Source organism: Schistocerca piceifrons, chromosome 8 (assembly GCF_021461385.2).
Source record: "Schistocerca piceifrons isolate TAMUIC-IGC-003096 chromosome 8, iqSchPice1.1, whole genome shotgun sequence".
Taxonomy (NCBI): Eukaryota; Metazoa; Arthropoda; class Insecta; order Orthoptera; family Acrididae; genus Schistocerca; species Schistocerca piceifrons.
In genome coordinates this window covers 380340265-380362109 of record NC_060145.1, presented here as the reverse complement: position 1 = coordinate 380362109, position 21845 = coordinate 380340265, and the positions used below count along the sequence as shown (strand labels likewise).

Sequence of the window (21845 nt, the reverse complement as noted above, 5' to 3'; positions counted from 1 at the left end):
AACTGCTGACCTTCACTTACGATTCTTAGTTATTCTGTATGGAAAAGGTAGAGTGGCTCCCCTCGGGAACGGAACTTTGTAGTGCGCGCAAGTTGTGGTTGGCCTAGGTAGAAAAGGTGGAACAAGAGTCAGTCGGGGACGAGCTAGTAAACTGTGAACTGCCCATGTAAATGTTGTATATTGTGCTGGTTCCGAGAGAGGCTTTTCCTGACGCCTTCCAATGCCTCGGATGGGTGGATAAATAGCTGGAACTATTCTGGAACTGGTATCTATCATCGCCACCAAGAAGGGACAGAGTGCAGCAATTCTGGCTGCAAATCCACCTACCAATATGCAGCTGCCACCACACTGCGCAATCATTATAATGGAGCACTATAGTAATGTACAGTGAAGGATCAGCTCAATGAATTTCTTAGTGTGCACAAATATAAGGTAAGTTATAACTGAATTCATGTACCTACCTTGATTTTTTCCCTATCACAACACCTCTCAAGTTCCTCTCCATTTGAACTATGATTACCGAGTGTCCTAGTTTGTGGAAAAAATAAAACCCTCTGAGCCAAATAGCTAATTAAATAATGTTGTTTGATCTTTGGTAAGAAGAGAGTATTCACATTTACTGTGGATTTAGTGAAATTGTGGGAGGTAGTAAATGTAGTCTTGTGAAAGCCTCCCAGTGATGGAAACAGTCCAATTTAAAGTTTTTTTGGAGTTTCAAAGTCACTTATTTAATCATTTACTTGAAAGTAGAAGACTGTGGTAATAAATACAATTTGCTGTTTCTTTTAAAAATTAAAATTCTTAAAACTGGGGCTTACAAGGTTTTGCTTAGTTAATGATCATAGTGCTGCTTGTAGTAAATTTTAAAAGGTGAGTCAGTTTCTTGTAAATTTGTCAACATTGTGTCTCACTGCAGTAAAAGTCGTGAACTGCAGTTGTGGAAAGTTGGATGCTTGCTAAGCACTTGTTTCTTTTGGGTATTGAAAGTGCATATTAATAGTGTAATAAGACCCACAGGTTATCCTTTACCACTATTTATGAAAACAATAATTTCTTTATTGAAAAGACAGTGAGAAGTAACCTTTTAGTGAATTCCATTTAACTTTCATTCTAAATAGAATAGTATTTAGTTGAGAGATATTTAACCTGTGACCAGTTCATAATTTTGCAGTGAACTACATTTATAATTTTATGTCAGCTAGGAAAATATTTGAACAATAATAATGAACCTATGTCCAATTAATGATTCTGCAGTGAATATTAATAGTAATGTTATGAAGACCATTTAGTTTGAATAAGCCCTAAAAGTAATAGTGTGTTTCGTTATCTGTTATATTTATGCTCTGTTAGCTTCCAAACTTAACCGTGAACATATGCAGGTGTCAGAGTTCGTTGCACTCGCGTGTGGCAAAATATAGGTTGTGTTTGTCCGTTAAGGTTACTCATACTTAATTTCTTGAACAAGAATGTCACTCATCCTCTTGCCTAATTAGGCTGGCGGCAGTTTTCCTTGTTCTTTGAACAGTGTAGATAGGTAAAATATTGTTTGTTACTGTCTGAATATTTACGTAATTCTGACTTTCATTTCCGATAAGCCACCCCCGTTAGGTACAACACGGTCAACATAACAAAATTCCTCTCAGAGGGTAACACCGCTCTGTTGCTTTATACCATAATTACTCTAATAAAATAGTTCTATTTTACAAACTGCCTCCAGTTTCGAGGTTATGGTATAGCAGTAGCGGACTGTAGTGTTATACTAGTAGCTGAAATACGACACTAATGTGGAATGATACTACCGGTTAGAATTGATCATTGAAAGTAAAATAGATTTAAAGAAAAAATCTAATTAATAAACCTAAGAAAATTCCTGACGTGAAAAAATTGTGCGACAGACCGCACATATAGCTGAGACCTTTGCATTTCGCGGGCAACGCTCTTGTCAATGGAGCCATCAGAGTATGACGCACATGCGCTCCAAAAAATCAAATCTGACAATATCTTTCTCTTTGAAGCAATGTTGTAGGCTGGAAAACACGAAATGGAATGAAGATAAAAACAAAATGCGAATGCCAATACATGATCACTGTTTTGAGAGACAAAAGATCCCGGAAAGCCCACCAAGGACAATGCCTGAACAGTATGGAGAAGCGTGGACCTGCAGCTAGAGCGCTGTGCAGGCGGCCGCCGTGCTACTCACCGGCTGTGGAGACGGCAGCGGGCTCAGGCAGCTGGGCAGCGCACCCTCCTCCGCTCACCGGCCATCGGCCTAACAGCGGGCGCGCATCCTGCAACACAACACGGCCGTCTTTTACAGAGCGGATGCACCAGCCGCAGCACATGACAACGGCCAGGCGCCGCGTGACCGGAATCTCATATCGCTGGCCAAGAGGGCTGCGCTCAGCTAGAGGCCATTCGTACCATCGCACTTCGTCCAGTACCGACTGCTTTGTTACGACTGCGCATGACTTAAAATACTGGAGAGTTAATACTATGTTATGGACCATTCACACTTTACATCTAACATTAAGAGTTTCGACGACCATTCAATGATAACTTACAAGGAAACCTCCCCATCGCATCCCCCTCAGATTTAGTTATAAGTTGGCACAGTGGATACGCCTTGAAAAACTGAACACAGATCACTCGAGAAAACAGGAAGAAATTGTGTGAAACTATGAAAAAAAAATAAGCAAAATATACAAACTGAGTAGTCCATGCGGGAGATAGGCAACACCAAGGATAGTGTGAGCTCAGGAGCGCCGTGGGTCCCGTGGTTAGCGTGAGCAGCTGCGGAACGAGAGGTCCTTGATTCAAGTCTTTCCTAGAGTGAAAACTTTAATTTTTTATTTTCAGACAATTATTTTGCGAAGCTGCACAGGTACACAGAGCAGTATTGTTTATGTGATCGTGTGTCAATTATCAATGTTCAGGCACTCACACATAATCAATTTCGCTTTCCAAAATTCCAGGACATGTTCAGATTTGCTTGGACATATGCAGGATTTGACGGTCTACACACGGAAAAATTTGAAAACGTTAAAAACATATGTTTTGACAGAGCACAGGGAAAACTGTGCGACTGTGAAACTGTTGCATTCACTTGTTGCAGTTTATGTGACAAACTCTTATGTTTTCATCACTTTTTTGGGAGTGATTATCACATCCACAAGAAAACCTAAATCGGGAAAGGTAGAAGAATCTTTTTACCCATTCGCCAAGTGTACAAGTTAGGTGGGTCGACAACATATTCCTGTCATATGACGCACATGCCGTCATCAGTATCGTATAGAATATTTCAGACGTGTTTTCCTGTGCAGGAATCGGTTGACCTATGACCTTTCGATCAAATGTTTTCGGTTCCCACTGGAGAGGCACGTCCTTTCGTCTACTAATCGCACGGTTTTGCGGTGCGGTCGCAAAACACGGACACTAAACTTATTACAGTGAACAGAGACGTCAACGAACGAACGGAAAAATCATAACTTTGCGAAAATAAAAAAGGAAACTTTTCACTCGAGGGAAGACTTGAACCAAGGACCTCTCGTTCCGCAGCTGCTCGCGCTAACCACGGGACCACGGCGCTCCTGAGCTCACACTATCCTTGATGTTGCCTATCTTGCGCATGGACTACTCAGTTTGTATATTATGCTTATTTTTTTTTAGTTCCACACAACTTCTTCCTGTTTTCTCGATTGATCTGTGTTCAGTTTTTCAAGGCCTATCCACTGTGTCAACTTATAACTAAATCTGAGGGGGGTGCGATGGGGAGGTACCCTTGTTAGTACTAAGAGGATTGCCTTTAGAATTACGTATCTGCACAAAACGAAGCTTTTTTCCCCCTTCCTTCAGCGGTATGCTAAAAATTTAAGGCTTCGTACCAAATGACGAAGTTAGTTGCACGTAATGCTTTTATTTTTTCCAATATTTCGGCCAACAAACCCATTTTCCAGTCATTACCTGGACAAACTTAAAAAAGAAAAGAAAATGGAATAAGATATATGAAAAAGAAAGTAACGAGGAACACCGTCGAAACAAGCACAGTAAAATAACTGATGTTGCATAACAAATCGTCCACAGACATAAAAAATAGCCTCGTAAAATAAATAACGTTGTACAGCAACTCGGCCACAATTTAAGAAAGTAATATACGCAACATGAACTTAATGTCTATTGTCGTGGGAGTACACAGGCAGACTGGTGAGACGCGTGTTGAGGCAGTACATTTTTTTTCCAATGGTTAGGCACTACATCCAAATCAAAAACACAAACATAAATGTAACTGGTGTTGTCAATGATCCCGAATAATACACAAGTTGCGGAACTTGCACCACTATGTTCCGTAAGTTGGAAGAGAAATTTCAAAATTTGAATTTGTATCTTGACTGGTAATAAATTGCTCAAGAATAGTTTTGCGCTACGTGCATACCTGCAAGCGCGTGTAGGCTTGGATTTAAATTGAAAAACTTAACTTTGAAATAAAAACAAAAACATCAAAATAAAGGCAGACTGCTGGAAAATCTTTGCCCATCAAAATGTTCAAATGTGTGTGATTTCTTATGGGGCTTAACTGCTAAGGTCATCAATCCCTAAGCTTACACACTACTTAACCGAAATTATCCTAAGGACAAACAAACACACCAATGCCCGAGGGAGGACTCAAACCTCCGCCGGGACCAGCCGCACAGTCCATAACTGCAGCGCCATAGACCGCTCGGAAAATCCCGTGCGGCATCTTTGCCCATCCATGAATTCAAAATCTGTTACGTGGTAACATTAAATAGCATATAAATACAGAAAACTGCAACCAGTCGCCGGCCGGGGTGGCCGTGCGGTTCTAGGTGCTGCAGTCCGGAACCGCGGGACTGCTACGGTCGCAGGTTCGAATCCTGCCTCGGGCATGGATGTGTGTGAAGTCCTTAGGTTAGTTAGGTTTAAGTACACTCCTGGAAATGGAAAAAAGAACACATTGACACCGGTGTGTCAGACCCACCATACTTGCTCCGGACACTGCGAGAGGGCTGTACAAGCAATGATCACACGCACGGCACAGCGGACACACCAGGAACCGCGGTGTTGGCCGTCGAATGGCGCTAGCTGCGCAGCATTTGTGCACCGCCGCAGTCAGTGTCAGCCAGTTTGCCGTGGCATACGGAGCTCCATCGCAGTCTTTAACACTGGTAGCATGCCGCGACAGCGTGGACGTGAACCGTATGTGCAGTTGACGGACTTTGAGCGAGGGCGTATAGTGGGCATGCGGGAGGCCGGGTGGACGTACCGCCGAATTGCTCAACACGTGGGGCGTGAGGTCTCCACAGTACATCGATGTTGTCGCCAGTGGTCGGCGGAAGGTGCACGTGCCCGTCGACCTGGGACCGGACCGCAGCGACGCACGGATGCACGCCAAGACCGTAGGATCCTACGCAGTGCCGTAGGGGACCGCACCGCCACTTCCCAGCAAATTAGGGACACTGTTGCTCCTGGGGTATCGGCGAGGACCATTCGCAACCGTCTCCATGAAGCTGGGCTACGGTCCCGCACACCGTTAGGCCGTCTTCCGCTCACGCCCCAATATCGTGCAGCCCGCCTCCACTGGTGTCGCGACAGGCGTGAATGGAGGGACGAATGGAGACGTGTCGTCTTCAGCGATGAGAGTCGCTTCTGCCTTGGTGCCAATGATGGTCGTATGCGTGTTTGGCGCCGTGCAGGTGAGCGCCACAATCAGGACTGCATACGACCGAGGCACACAGGGCCAACACCCGGCATCATGGTGTGGGGAGCGATCTCCTACACTGGCCGTACACCACTGGTGATCGTCGAGGGGACACTGAATAGTGCACGGTACATCCAAACCGTCATCGAACCCATCGTTCTACCATTCCTAGACCGGCAAGGGAACTTGCTGTTCCAACAGGACAATGCACGTCCGCATGTATCCCGTGCCACCCAACGTGCTCTAGAAGGTGTAAGTCAACTACCCTGGCCAGCAAGATCTCCGGATCTGTCCCCCATTGAGCATGTTTGGGACTGGATGAAGCGTCGTCTCACGCGGTCTGCACGTCCAGCATGAACACTGGTCCAACTGAGGCGCCAGGTGGAAATGGCATGGTAAGCCGTTCCACAGGACTACATCCAGCATCTCTACGATCGTCTCCATGGGAGAATAGCAGCCTGCATTGCTGCGAAAGGTGGATATACACTGTACTAGTGCCGACATTGTGCATGCTCTGTTGCCTGTGTCTATGTGCCTGTGGTTCTGTCAGTGTGATCATGTGATGTATCTGACCCCAGGAATGTGTCAATAAAGTTTCCCCTTCCTGGGACAATGCTCCTGGAAATTGAAATAAGAACACCGTGAATTCATTGTCCCAGGAAGGGGAAACTTTATTGACACATTCCTGGGGTCAGATACATCACATGATCACACTGACACAACCACAGGCACATAGACACAGGCAACAGAGCATGCACAATGTCGGCACTAGTACAGTGTATATCCACCTTTCGCAGCAATGCAGGCTGCTATTCTCCCATGGAGACGATCGTAGAGATGCTGGATGTAGTCCTGTGGAACGGCTTGCCATGCCATTTCCACCTGGCGCCTCAGTTGGACCAGCGTTCGTGCTGGACGTGCAGACCGCGTGAGACGACGCTTCATCCAGTCCCAAACATGCTCAATGGGGGACAGATCCGGAGATCTTGCTGGCCAGGGTAGTTGACTTACACCTTCTAGAGCACGTTGGGTGGCACGGGATACATGCGGACGTGCATTGTCCTGTTGGAACAGCAAGTTCCCTTGCCAGTCTGGGAATGGTAGAACGATGGGTTCGATGACGGTTTGGATGTACCGTGCACTATTCAGTGTCCCCTCGACGATCACCAGTGTTGTACGGCCAGTGTAGGAGATCGCTCCCCACACCATGATGCCGGGTGTTGGCCCTGTGTGCCTCGGTCGTATGCAGTCCTGATTGTGGCGCTCACCTGCACGGCGCCAAACACGCATACGACCATCATTGGTACCAAGGCAGAAGCGACTCTCATCGCTGAAGACGACACGTCTCCATTCGTCCCTCCATTCACGCCTGTCGCGACACCAGTGGAGGCGGGCTGCACGATGTTGGGGCGTGAGCGGAAGACGGCCTAACGGTGTGCGGGACCATAGCCCAGCTTCATGGAACGGTTGCGAATGGTCCTCGCCGATACCCCAGGAGCAACAGTGTCCCTAATTTGCTGGGAAGTGGCGGTGCGGTCCCCTACGGCACTGCGTAGGATCCTACGGTCTTGGCGTGCATCCGTGCGTCGCTGCGGTCCGGTCCCAGGTCGACGGGCACGTGCACCTTCCGCCGACCACTGGCGACAACATCGATGTACTGTGGAGACCTCACGCCCCACGTGTTGAGCAATTCGGCGGTACGTCCACCCGGCCTCCCGCATGCCCACTATACGCCCTCGCTCAAAGTCCGTCAACTGCACATACGGTTCACGTCCACGCTGTCGCGGCATGCTACCAGTGTTAAAGACTGCGATGGAGCTCCGTATGCCACGGCAAACTGGCTGACACTGACGGCGGCGGTGCACAAATGCTGCGCAGCTAGCGCCATTCGACGGCCAACACCGCGGTTCCTGGTGTGTCCGCTGTGCCGTGCGTGTGATCATTGCTTGTACAGCCCTCTCGCAGTGTCCGGAGCAAGTATGGTGGGTCTGACACACCGGTGTCAATGTGTTCTTTTTTCCATTTCCAGGAGTGTAGATACTGACTCTGTGATAAGAATGTAGATAAAAAGACTTTAAATGTATCGCCATGAGTTATGTGACCAATGGAAATCACAGTGGAAACTGCCAGGTGGATACCAATTACGATGCTTCCCATACTGTCGCAGTAACTAACAGAATTCGTTTTTCGATACAATTCGTCTATAAACATTACTCATGGCGGCATATTTAACTCTTTTTTTGTTTCTTCTTATTACAGAACCTGCGTCGCGCTATGAAATAAGCATTCAACGATGTGCACCATCTGAAGAGGAGCCTGAAAATTTCTAAAACTAGTTAATGGAATGGACGAATTATTTCATAGACGTGAATGGTTGCAGTTTTCCATTTTTTGTTGAATTCAAAGTCACGGAGTCTCTAACATTCGTAATTGATAAGCCTTATTCAACTGCGTGCTGGTCGACCATGTATCCTCTTGGAATGCTGTCTACAAGGTGATTGAGAGACTGCAGCTCAAACCTGTTCCACACTTTGACGGCGGCCCCCCTGAGGCCATCCAGTACGTGAGGGGGGTTCCTGCGACGATGCAGTATAAGTCTGAGTCGGTCTAAGCACGCTCAATAGGGGTCACATCAGCACATGCCTCAACTTAATCAAATTCTGTTTGTTCCTGCCTCTTGGAGAAGCGTGATCACGAGGCGGGCGCACCGTGCTCGAGCAGCGTCATCTTCGAAAACGAATTCTTCGCCGAAATGCTGGCTTCAGAGCTGGAAGACAGGTTGGAGGATCTTCTCTAGGGACTGCACAGCATCAATAACGAAGAGGGGAATCTGAAATCCGTACACACGAAACCCGCCCAAAACATGGCAGACTCTTCCCTGCTGACTTCAATAGGCCACCTTCACATACCACTTGAGTCGTCACACAACTACCATTTACCCTTTAAAAAAGAAAGTGCTTGGGAGCACCTGCGAGAGAAGGCCGTGTCACAAGACAGAGGTTGAAAATTTGAATGACCTCACCGTTGTTCAGGCCAATTCTAGGAGTCATTTCCCGTATTAGCAATTCTTTCTGCCGTAAAGTGACAATGCGCGCGAATGTTCTAGGCTTGAAACGACTTCGAGGCATGCTGAACAAGTGTGCACACATACGCTGCATTAATAGCTAAACACCAGTTCACACTTTATGTTCCACGAATTTCATGTTTAATTGTCTGCTCTTTTATACCTTTCAGTACCTAATTGCTTTCGATTTTCCACCCCTTTGGTCGGCAAATTGGAAGAACGAACAGGTCGCTGTTTAACAAGGTTAGACTGATCCGTCTGCAGCGCGCATTTTGAATCAACAGCCACGCAGAGGGCAGACGTGCCCAAGTAGTGTTCATTTTCAGACTAAATTCATTAACACTGTACAGAATACAGAACTCAATAATTCATATAATTAAGCGAAGAAACGAACACGAACTACGATAACTGCAAGTTGCACTGCAGTGCTAGACAGGAAATTAATTAACTGCTCGCCTGTACATCAGATGTAGCTGTCTTTCGAGGAAGTCTGCTTTCCAACCACAATAGCTGCTCGCCCTTCGGTTTACCCCCCCCCCCCCCCCCCCCCCTCCGTTCCTAGTGAAAGACGCTGTACCAAATTAACTGTCTAATACTAATATGTAACCTGAATTCCTTCATCCATTGTAACTTCTGGTGGGAGAACAACTTCGCACTGATCTGGCGTATTAACAGTCTTGTGATTGCTGCTCTGCCACCAATGGAGATAGAGCCATTAATATCAACAGTGTAGAGTCAGCATCTCATGTTGAGTGCGCAAATTTAGGCGACAAAACAGGACACAGAAATAAAATAACAAGCAATACGGATTTTTGCATCGATACTGCACACTTTCCGTGGAGGGAAAACTCAGACGTCGCGAGCTAATGACAATGCACGGGAAAGTAGGCAATGAGATGGATTAAAGGTAAAGCTATGCTAACCTATTGAACAGCGCAATTCAGAACACCTACCTTTGCACGGCTTAATTCTACCTACCTACCAGTGTAAAAATGTTTTGCAGTTTCTCTCTGGAGAGAGATATCACAGCGTGTCAAAATACAGTGCAGACTATATTCCTAATTACACGACCTACAGAGAAATTATTCTCCATCAAACCGAGAAAGAAGAGTTAGCAAAATTACCTGTAAGAAATAAATTAAACACAATGTGAGACTTGCTATCAAAAGCATCGAATCAGAAACAACCCAGCAATTTTCCGTGTATACAATGAAATATGGAACAACTGAAGCAATACGTACTTTTTAAGGCTTTCCAGGCGTACCAAATGTTTATGGAGTTATGAGGTCGGGCATCGACTGGCGCTATTTGACACAGTGGCTGCGAGCTCCAGTAATTATTTTATTTTCTTAATAATAAAAATATATACATAGTCTCTGGGTACATCCTAAAAATATGACAACGACAGACGGAAAGCATTTAGATAAAAACACGCATCTAGTACTTGGCGAAGCTTCCCACAATCCGAACGTTGGTTTCAACTCCGCAGTATTTTACTAGGAATATTCCTAACGAAGGTTGTATGCCCTTGCCTTTCTCCGATCTTCGACTTCACTTACGCACCTAGTTATACAAGGACCTACACTCCAACACGGACTTCGTAGCCTGGTGCAACTTGACAATTTTCACACTATGTCACTGATAGAGGTAAAAGAAGGGATGTGAATCAGGAAAATTCCTAGAACCTACTGCCTGAGTTTGCCATATGAAATTCACTGAGTCACACCCAGTATTTCTATTTAACAGTTATTTGTTCACAATAACCGAGACCTCCATATGACGAGTTTTCCTTAGTTTGCGAAATATGGTTGCACATTTCCCTAATTCTCTGCACATAGCAGATGTGGTTCTCATGTTTAGGAGAACGCCTGCATTATCTTCATGTCGTCATGACACGACGAGGACCGTTACCTGACGTCGGACTACAGTGTGGTTTTCTTCTAATCCGACAGTACAGAGGGCGGAAATAATTCAGAGATGGGCATAATAGTACTCAAATGACTAGGTAATTCAATAACAGCTCATTACTGACACAAAAAACACTGCGGCGAAAGTGAATCGAATAACACACATCGCAGGATAACAACAAAAAAAGGGCGGCCGGAACGTATGTGGCGATGGGAGCGTAAGGACGAAAGTAGCTCTCGCATGACGTGTCACTGCCAAGTAACATACACTATGTGATCAAAAGTATCCAGACACTTCCAAAAACATACGTTTTTCATATTAGGTGCATTGTGCTGCCACCTACTGCCAGGTACTCCATATCAGCGACCTCAGTAGTCATTAGACATAGTGAGAGAGCAGAACGGGGCACTCCGCGGAACACACGGACTTTGAACGTGGTCAGGTGACTGGGTGTCACTTGTGTCATACGTCTGTACGCGAGATTTCCACACTCCTAAACATCTTTAAACGTGAAGGGACACGTACAGCACAAAAGCGTACAGGTCAACTCCGTCTGTTGACTGACAGAGACCGCCCACAGCTGCAGAGGCTCGTAATGTGTGGCATGCAGACATCCATCCAGACCATCATACAGGAATTCCAAACAGCATCAGGATCCACTGCAAGTACTATGACAGTTCGGTGGTACGTGAGAAAACTTGGATTTGATGGTCGATCGGCTGCTCATAACCCACACATCACGCCGGTAAATGCCAAACGACGCCTCGCTTAGTGTAAGCAGCGTAAACATAGGACGATTGAACACTGGAAAAACGTTGTGTGCAATGATGAATCACGATGCACAATGTGGCGATTCGATGGCAGAGTGTGGGTATTGCGAATGCCCGGTGAAAATCATCTGCCACTGTGTGTAAGGCCAAAACTAAAATTCGGAGGAGGTGGTGTTATGGTATGGTCGTGTTTTCCATGGAGGGGGCTTGCACCCCTTATTGTTCTCCGTGGCACTATTACAGCACAGGCCTACATCGATGTTTTAAGTACCTTTTTGTTTCCCCTTATTGAAGAGCAATTCGGGGATGGCGATTGCATCTTTCAACACGATCGAGCATATGTTCATAACCTACGGCCTGTGGCTGAGTGGTTACACGACAATAACATCCCTATAATTGACTGCCCTGCACAGGGTCCTGACCTCTGAGATGTTTGGAAACGCCGACCGATAGCGATACTTCTCCTCAGTGCAGCACTCCGTGAAGAATGAGCTGCCATTTCCCAAGAAACCTTCCAGCATCTGACTGAATGTACGCCTGCGAGAATGGAGGTTGTCATCAAGGCTAACGGCGGGCCAACGCCATACTGAATTCCAGCATTAGCTATGGAGGGCGCCACGAACTTTTAAGTCATTTTCAGCCAGGTGTCCGGATACTTTTGATCATATAGTGTAGCTCGATTAAACTTGGGCCGTACACGGAAAGAACTGCTATAGTGTAGTACAGAAGGTAAATGAAATAAATACGTAATGAGACGAACAGAAAGGACAGTTTTTTTCAAAAGCCATAACTGCACTGAAATCATCGCAATTCACGATGGTCTCCTGTACATTAGAAAAGGTGGGACATAGGTCTTAATGGGATGTGTGATCACCATAGACGGCAGTGCATGCTATGCAACGTGCTCCTACGCTGGTCCCAAGTTAGGTAACGAGTTCCCCATATCTCCACATCTCCAACAGCGCTACTGAGAACTGCAGGATGGTCGCTGGTGCATGTGCACGTGCTGCTATACGTCTTACTAACGTATCCCACACGTGTCCTATGCTGTTTAAGTTGGGGGAAGGGAAACGGGGGGGTTGTTTTGGGGGAGGAGACCAGACAGCGAGGTCATCGGTCTCATCGGATTGGGGAAGGACGGGTAAGGAAGTCGGCCGTGCCCTTTCAAAGGAACCATCCCGGTATTTGCCTGGAGCGATTTAGGGAAATCAAGGAAAACCTAAATCAGGATGGCAGGACGCGGGATTGAACCGTCGTCCTCCCGAATGCGAGTCCAGTGTGCTAACCACTGCGTCACCTCGCTCGGAAGGGAAAGGCCAGTTCATTCACCGAATGTCTTCTCGTTCCATGAGCTGCTCCACCTGCGCTGCTCGATGCTGTAGCGCATCGTTATCCATAAAAATGTAGTCAGGTCAGAATGCACCTCTGAAAACACGCACGCAGTGTGCAACACTATTTAAGACGATCGACGCGTGACTAAGGGGATGGCAGAGAGTAGAGGTATAGAGAGAAATCCTTAGACACATCGAACACTGTAATGCAAACATCTGTTCCCGATAGATTCCGCAAAGGTCGACTGAAGCTTTAACACAAGCGCGTGTCAATTGGTGGATGAAAATGCTCAAAAAATTTGACCGAGGACATGGGAAATCAGTATACACCTTAACAAGAGACGAACATTTAATATATTTGTACGAACCGTAAGGAGCAGTCATCGATGGAGGGGTGTTTAAAGTTGGACCTAAATAAAGAAAAATGGTTCTTTCGCTTAGCACTTTCAGGAAAATGATAGTTTATTTCTTTGATACACTGGACATATCGCAATCACTGTTTTAGAGGATAGAAACACTATGCACTCAATGGCTCACTACTGACAATGTTGAATGGGATAACATCGCATCATTCTTGATCATGGGAATGCCAGGTGTAGCAGCGCATCAAACACATTGATGATCTGAGGGGGAAGAAATGCAGTTAATGGCTCATTGCACGTAATCATCTGATTTATGGCCTAATTACTTTTTTTTACGCATGGTAACAAAAAGAAGTGCTGAAATCTTCATCAACTGCAAAAGCTGCTGAATCCTAACAGAATCATCTTCTTGAGGTTCGAACATCGAAGTGTAAAGTATGAACTGGGGCCAACGCAAACGAAAATGGTGAATTTGAAAGGGAAATATTTTCTGTAAAATAAAAAATCAAACAATTCTGGCAAATAATGTTATTTATGTCATCTCTTCATCTGCTTTCCAATGTATTATGTATTTGCCTGTTACGGTGCCCATCTCTTGCGTGGCCTTGCCAGACCCCTTCGGCCAATCGGATTATAATTAATGACTTTGTAAGATAGTCTGCCACAGTTCGTTCTGTCTAGACATTCACGCCACTTTCTTCTGTTGTCTTCGATTTTGTTTTTTACGATAATTGCTTCCTAATGTCGCTGATTCTTAATCTGTCTGCTTTAAAACAGCCTTTAACAGCTGTAACAAATCTAACTTCAACCGCCTGTATCTTACTTTCTTGACGTTTGTAAATGACGTAGACACGCTTCCGTAGTGAGGGGTCGGCCATTACCTTATAAAATTTCTTTATGTTGTTTCTTGTGCTTTTTTCCTAAAAAACATGTTTACTGCTCTACTTATGCTTCAAAATTTTGCTAATGTTCTGTCTATATCTTTCTCATACTTGTATGTGATGTCACAGACCAGATAATTAAAATGATTGACCTGTTCTACTAATTTATTGTTCACCGATACTTTTCTAATCATGAGGTCCTTTCCTATGAAAGCTCTTGTTTTAATTTTCTTTCTGAATGGTAGTATCGTCTTCGGCTAATTGTCATTAGAAGGTAAATTCTTTTCTGCTGATGATTCTTCAGTAAATCGTATGTTCAGGGTACAACGGGTATAAGTGCAAATATTTTTATATGTTGGTGTCTTGTAACTTCAGGTGTGCCCCAGGGTAGCGTAATAGGTCCTCTGCTTTTTACTATTTACATAAGCGATCTGCTTAATGGTATTGACAGCTGCCTTAGATTGTTTGCCGATGATGCTGTAGTCTACAGTAAAGTAGTATCACACGAAAGTTGTGAACAAATCAATGAGAATTTGCAGGAAATAAATGCGTGGTGTAATGACTGGCCGTTATCTCCCAATATTAGTAAGTGTAACCTACTGCGTATACAACGGCGAAAATCCCCATTAATGTACGAGTACAAAATAAATGCCCAGTCTTTGGAAGCGGTAACGTCCGTCAAGCATCTGGATGTGACTATTCGAGATGATCTCAAATGGAATGATCAGATTACACAAGTAACGGGTAAGGCGAACTCTAGATTGCGGTTTATTGGTAGAATCCTGAATCGATGCAGTCCTTCAACAAAGGAAATAGCTTACAATACGTTATTTCGTCCAGTCTTGGAGTATTGTTCGTCTGTATGGGACCCTTACCAGCTGGGTCTGATTCAAGAGATTGAGAAGGTCCAAAGAAGAGCGGCAAGATTCGTGACTGGTACATTTAGCCATCGCGAGAGCGTTACAAATCTCACAATAAGATTGAAGTGGGACACACTTGTAGATAGACGGCGCGCTACACAGAAAGGGCTGCTCACTAAATTCCGAAATCCGATCATCACCGAGGATGTAGAGCATATATTATTACCACCAGCTTTCAAATCGCACAATGATCACCATTCAAAGATAAGGGATATAGAGCTCGTACTGAGGCGTTCAGACAGTCGTTTTTCCCTCGCGCGATCAGCGAATGGAACAGAAGGGGGGAAATATGACTTTGGCGCGAATTGTGCCCTCCGCCACAGACCGCTTGGTGGCTTGTGGAGTATATATGTAGCTGTAGATATCTTAGTATGTACGGACATCAGTGTGCTAGCTGTTTTTCCTCTGTGTCGAACAGTCTTCCCACGAACGCTTCACCTAATTTACTACCAGATGTTTTCTGCATGGTCGTACCAGGACTACGCCTGTCAGACTAACTGTTTTGCATCCACGTGTCCACACTTCAAACATCTGATCTGCTGCCCAGAGGAAAATAAGCATTAATGGTTTGCTCTTGACACGCGTACTTGGAGGTACTAGCCAACCTAAAAAAGATATATCTTGTAATAACTATAATTATTAGTCTGTAAATGACGTAAATACTGATGTAATGTTGTTCAGTACATCTTCCTCAGTCATCCATAGAAATATCTGCACTTATACTCGTTACACAATGTATATAAATGGGGAACTGGCAACACCTTTCATCACCAACGAGGCGGCGGAGGTCAGACAAACGTGTTTCGCCGAGGATGAAAATTGCTGCTAGCTGTTTATTTATACCTAACGTAAGTGTTGTGTTTTCGTATACGCTTATTAACGTGTTTAATAATTGGACTTGGTAACCCCTTTTCTTCACTGAGTGCTACAGTTTTCCTCAATTATCAAAGGCTTTTCCCAAATCGACAAATGCTAAGTAGGTCTCTAGGTTACATTGCTTATGTTTATCAGTTACCTCTTTCATCACAAACACTGTTTCCGTTGTCAGTCTTCTTACGTAAAAATCCACTTAATGAACACCGTGATGTAACTTTTAATCTGTTGTTCAGGAGTCTAGCGTAAGTGTGCATGTTGCGTCCAGTAAACTAATCGTTCTGCCATTCTGGCATTCACTTCTATATCCTTTTGTTAAACAGCGATATAACATTTGCTTGGTGCAATGCTCTTGAGAGGACTCTCTTTTTACAACACAGATTCAGAAGCCTCATCTCGAGAGAAGTTCCACGGTATTTTAAGAGTCCGATGTTGATGCTGTCCATGCCTGTAACTTGCCTGATTTTCAAAGCCTTATTTATTTATTTACAAGTTCCGTAGTACCAAATTGAGGAGCAAATGTCCAAAGTCATGGAACGTATCAGTATATGAAATTACAACATGTAATAACACATAAAAATAAAATGTTTATGAACCCAAAAAAGTCAAGCCATAAGTCTCAGTAAACGCAGTCAGCAATATAACATAAGAATCAACTTAATTTTTCAAGGAACTCCTCGACATAATAGGAGTGACTCGTGAGGGAACTCTTCAGTTTCGATTTGAAAGCGCGTGGATTACTGCTAAGATTTTATTTTTATTTTTGTGGTAGCTTATTGAAAATGGATGCAGCAGTATACCGCACACCTTTCTGCACAAGAGTTAAGGAAGTCCGATCCAAATGCAGGTTGGATTTCTGTCGAGTATTAACTCAGTGAAAGCTGCTTATTCTTCGGAATAAGCTGATACTGTTAACAAGTAACGATGGTAAGGAATATATGTATTGAGAGGCCATATCAGTGATCAGGAGTCGACAAGAGGGTCGCGAACTTAAAGCGCTTACTGCCCAAACCAACCGTTTCTGAGCCAAAAACATCCTTTAAGAATGGGAAGAGTTCAACCAAAATACGAGGGTCGTCCACAAAGTAAGTTCCGTTTCTATTTCTATCCGCGGCAGAGCTACGATCGCAGTTCCGAGCATGAGCGGCAGTTACTCTGAATCCATTTTCAGATCGCTGCTTCCGACGTGTGCTTTGTAGTGCTTCTTTATAATGTCACCCGTAATTGAAAATGCCGCCGTGCACGATGAAGAACGAAGCGGACGCCCGTCTGTGATTACTCATGAAGTGGTTCACACAACTGAAGAGAAGATTAAGCACAACCGTAAGTATATACTAAGTGCCCTTGCTATCAAATCTCACGATCACTAATTCATGAAATTGTTACTGAAAAACTAAAATTTCAAAAACTTTCCTCACGTTGGGTACCCAAAATTCTTATTGAACAACACAAAAAACAACGGATGGGCAGTGCACTTCAGTTTTTGACACGCAACAATGAAGAAGGCGATGATTTTCTTTCTCGGACAGTCTAGGGGGATGAAACTAGGGTATCGTACGACACCCCTGAAACAACACGGCAATCAATGGAATGGAGGCTCACTTCATCCCCAACGAAGGTTAAGCCTAAGCAAATCTTGACACCTCGCAAAGTCACGTGCACCGTTTTTTGGGACAAAATAGGCATTTTGCTGATTGATTTCTTACCACGAGGCCAAACGATCAATGCACATGGTTACTGCGCGACCATTAAGAAATAGCGCCGTGCAATACAGAACAAGCGCCGAGAATTGCTGTCAAAAGGTGTTTTTTTTTTTCCACGATAATGCCCGACGTCACACGGCGAATGTGACCAAACAGCTCTTACGGGATTTTCACCGGGGCGCGTTTTATCGTCCTCCATACAGCCCGCGCCCCGTTCCTACCGACTTTCATCTCATCTTACACCTAAAATCTGTCCTTGGTGGTCAACAATTCAACGATGACGACGACCTGGAAGAACATGTTACTACATGGTTGAACAAACAGGCGGCAACCTTCTATGAAGAAGGCATACAAAAACTTGTGCCACGCTATGACAAGTGCCTACCTAATTTCGGAAGCTATGTAGGAAAGTAGTTCAACGGTTGTAAATTTTTGTACAATAGTTATTTTTTCTCTATCTGTACAGGTTTGTTTTACATAACCGAACGGAACCTACTCTGTGGATATACCTCATATAATACCACACGACATAAGCGAATGAAAATAAGCAAAGTGGACTAATTTTGGTGTCGAACGATCACTCACTTCATATACTGCTCCAATAGTAAAAATGGCAGCATTAAGTCTTTGAACAAGATCCTAAACTTGGGCTTTCCATGGCAGTTTACTATCTATCTGAACACCTAGAAATTTGAACTGTTCAGTTTCACTAATAATATGCCCATTTTGCGAAATTAAAACGTCGGGTTTTATTGAATTATGTGGTAGAAACTGTAAAAATTGAGTCTTACTGTGATTTAGCGTTAGTTTATTTCCTACAAGACATGAACTGCACTATTTGAAACCGAGTCAATGTTGCACACAACATCCTTTACTACCAAGCTAGTGTCATCAGCAAACAGAAATATTTTTGAGTTCAAAATGGCACTATGGGACTTAACATCTGTGGTCATCAGTCCCCTAGAACTTTGACCTACTTAAACCTAACTAACCTAAGGACATCACACATACATGCCTGAGGCAGGATTCGAACCTGCGACCGTAGCGGTCACGCGGTTCCAGACTGAAGCGCCTAGAACCGCACGGCCACACCGGCCGGCTATTTTTGAGTTACTCGAAATACTAGAGGGATATCATATATATAAATAAGGAACAGGAGTGGCCCCAACACTGATCCCTGGGGCACCCCCACTTGACCGTACCCCACTCAGACCCCACATCACAGCCATTCTCGACACTGTGAATAAATGAGCTTTTGCTGTCTGTTGCTAAAGTAAGAGGTGAACCAATTGTGAACTACTCCCCCTATTCCGTAATGGCCCAACTTCTGGAGCCATTTTTTTGTGACCAACACAATAAAACGCCTTAGTTAAATCAAAAAATATGTCTAGCGTTCGAAACCATTTATTTAACCCATCCAGTACCTCACTGAGAAAAGTGAATTTAGTATTTTCAGTTGTTAAACTGACTTCTAAAGCCGAGCTGTACATTTGATAGCAAACTGTGTGATATAAAATGATCAATTATCCTTACATAGCCTGTTCAATAACTTTAGCGAACACTGATGGCATAAAGATAGGTCTAAAATTATCTACATTATCCCTTTCTCCCTTTTTATGAAGTGGCTTTACTACTGGGAATTTTAATCGTTCAGGAAACTGACCATTCCTAATGGAAAAATTACAAATATGGCTAAATACAGGGCTCACATGTGCAGCGCAGTGCTGTAACATTCTGCTAGGCACTCCATCATAACCATGAGAGTCCTTAGTCTTCAATGATTTAATTAATGACTCAATCTTCCCCTTGTCTGTATCACAGAGAAGTATTTCAGACATCAATCTCGTAAATGCATTTGCCAAGAAAGTTATATGAGTCCCTGTAGAAACCAAATTTTTATTTACTTCACCAGCAATGCTCAGAAGATGATTGTTAAATACTGTGCATATATCTATCTGATTTATCATTAATATTTTTACTACGAACTGACTTTATATCGTCGACCTTGTGCTGCTGAGCAGACGCTTCCTTCACAACAGACCATATGTTTTTAATTTTATCCTGTGAATTAGCTATTTGCATACGACATACTCCTTGTCTTCCTAATAACATTTTTAAACACCTTACAATAGGGTTTGTATTGGGCTACTGTAGCTTGATTGTGACTACTTCTAACATTTTTATATAATTCCCGCTATGTTCTACATGATATCCTTGTCCCACTAGTCAGCCACCCGGGCTGCCTATTACTGCTAGTACCCCGTTCAGAACGTTCTAATTGAAAGGAACTCTCAAAGAGCATGAGAAATGTGTTAAGGAAAGCATTATATTTGTCATCTGTGTTATCGGCACTATAAACATCCTGCCACCCTTGTTCCTTGACAAGATTTTAAAAAACTCTCTATTGCTGTTGGATTAACTTTTCTACATGGTTTGTAATTGTATCTGACATTTGTTTGACTACAAAATCCTTTTAGTGTTAAAATTTGTGCATCATGGTCTGAAAGGCCATTCACCCTTTTACTAACAGAATGCCCGTCTACTAATCAAGAATGAATAAAAATATTGTCGATGGCTGTGCTACTGTTCCCCTGCGCCCTAGTTGGAAAAAACACAATCTGCATCAGATCATATGAATTTAAGAGATCTACCAACATCATACACAAAATTTATATTGAAGTCAACACATATAACTAATTTCTGGTACTTCCTACAAAGTGAATCAAGAGCCCTCTCTAGCTTGAGCAGAAATGCTCTGAAGTCAGAGTTTAGGGGACCTATAAACAGCAACTAGTTTCACTAAATTGAGCAGCCCCTGCACAACATTCAAATATATGTTCAGTGCAGTGCCTTGATACACCTATGGACTCAAATGGAATACTGTTTTTTACGTACATAGCCACTCCCCTACCCCGCAAGGAACTGCTTGAAAAACAGCCAGCTAATCTGTATCCTGGTAATGGAAGCCTAGGAACTCTCTGAAAAACGGCCAGCTAATATGTATCCTGGTGAAGGAAGCCTCTGAATTGTCAAATTATTTAAGTGGTGCGCCGACATACCAATCATTTCTATAAGCAGTTCACTAAACTTTATCTCTAATACCTCTTGTATTTTGATGATAATGCTAATTCCTTCTCTGCTTGGAAACATCGGCTGCTCTGAAGGTGAGACCTTAGTTAGAGGGACTTCCTTTAAGCAGGCATACCTATCAGCTGACTTCAGTCTAAAAAAGGTGCAGCTCTAACACAAACTCCTACACGAATTTTTCCACGAGTGATCCCACCACCACCACCCACTAAACTGTCGTCTATAAGCTTTGCCATGCCTAGTGAGACCCGTTCTACTGATAGACCCAACTGGCATCACTGAAATGTGACCCATGCCCTCTGCCACCAGCGTCCTCCCCAGCCCCATGTTAACGCGCCTAACAGCCACATTAAATGACGCCGATAATGACGCTGAAACAGTTGCACGAGACGCACATTAGTGCCTCCAGTTTGAGTAGCATCTTGGCTACCGTCTCTTCTTATATCATTATTTTTGTAAAAACCTCAAAACGCGGTCCCCGTAACGGTAAGAACCAAGAAACTGGTTACTGTTCATTTTTGAAGTAGTGGGTGTCAGGACTAGAAGTTATACAGAAACAAATTCTTACAGCGAAAGAATGGACATTTTATGTAGTTGGGGCGCCAGTGATAGGGCACACCTCTCATGGCCCGTTGGCGAATTATGCATTTCCACATATGCCTCCCGACGTTATTTTCCAGCAGGATGGTGCCCGTGGGTGTGGTCCCATTGCCTTGCCCCCTCGGTCTCCTGATCTCACTCCGCTGGAGTTTGATACATGGGTGGGGGGTTATCAAGGATATTGTTTACAGATCAAGAGTTCGAGATCGGTAGATTTGAGACAACGGATCTAAGCCATATCACCTGTCATGGCCGCGCGGAGTAGCCGCGCTGTCTCAGGCGCCTTGCCACTGTTCGCGCGGCTCCCCCCGTCTGAGGTTCGAGTCCACCCCCGGACATGGGTGCGTGTGTTGTCCTTAGCGTAAGTTAGTTTTAGTTGAATTATTTCGAGAAATTGCTGAATGAAGAAAATGTAAGAGTGAAAACTGAGGAAGGAGGGGCAAACGAAGGATTAACGATGGATATAAGTAGAGATGAAGTCGAACGGGCAGTAGAGAAGATGAAAAATGTGAGTTAGTTGGCCCAGACCAGATCCCCGTTGAGATATGTTAGTGTCTCGGTAAAAAGGGAATTGAGTTCCTTTGGGATTTAACGAAGATTTGGCGACAGGAAGAGATGCCAGACGAGTGGAGA

General features: G+C 44.2%; 1 protein-coding gene across 1 annotated transcript in view; it reads right to left on the bottom strand.

Annotated features, from left to right (window-relative positions):
- The window catches only part of LOC124711126 (homeobox protein PKNOX1-like), a 731542-nt gene that overhangs the window by 421772 nt on the left and 287925 nt on the right, over nt 1-21845 (bottom strand). Inside the window, exon 2 of the mRNA XM_047241014.1 lies at nt 2201-2288. The gene's annotated coding sequence lies outside the window, so the exon portion shown is untranslated. The remainder of the gene's footprint in view (nt 1-2200; nt 2289-21845) is intronic.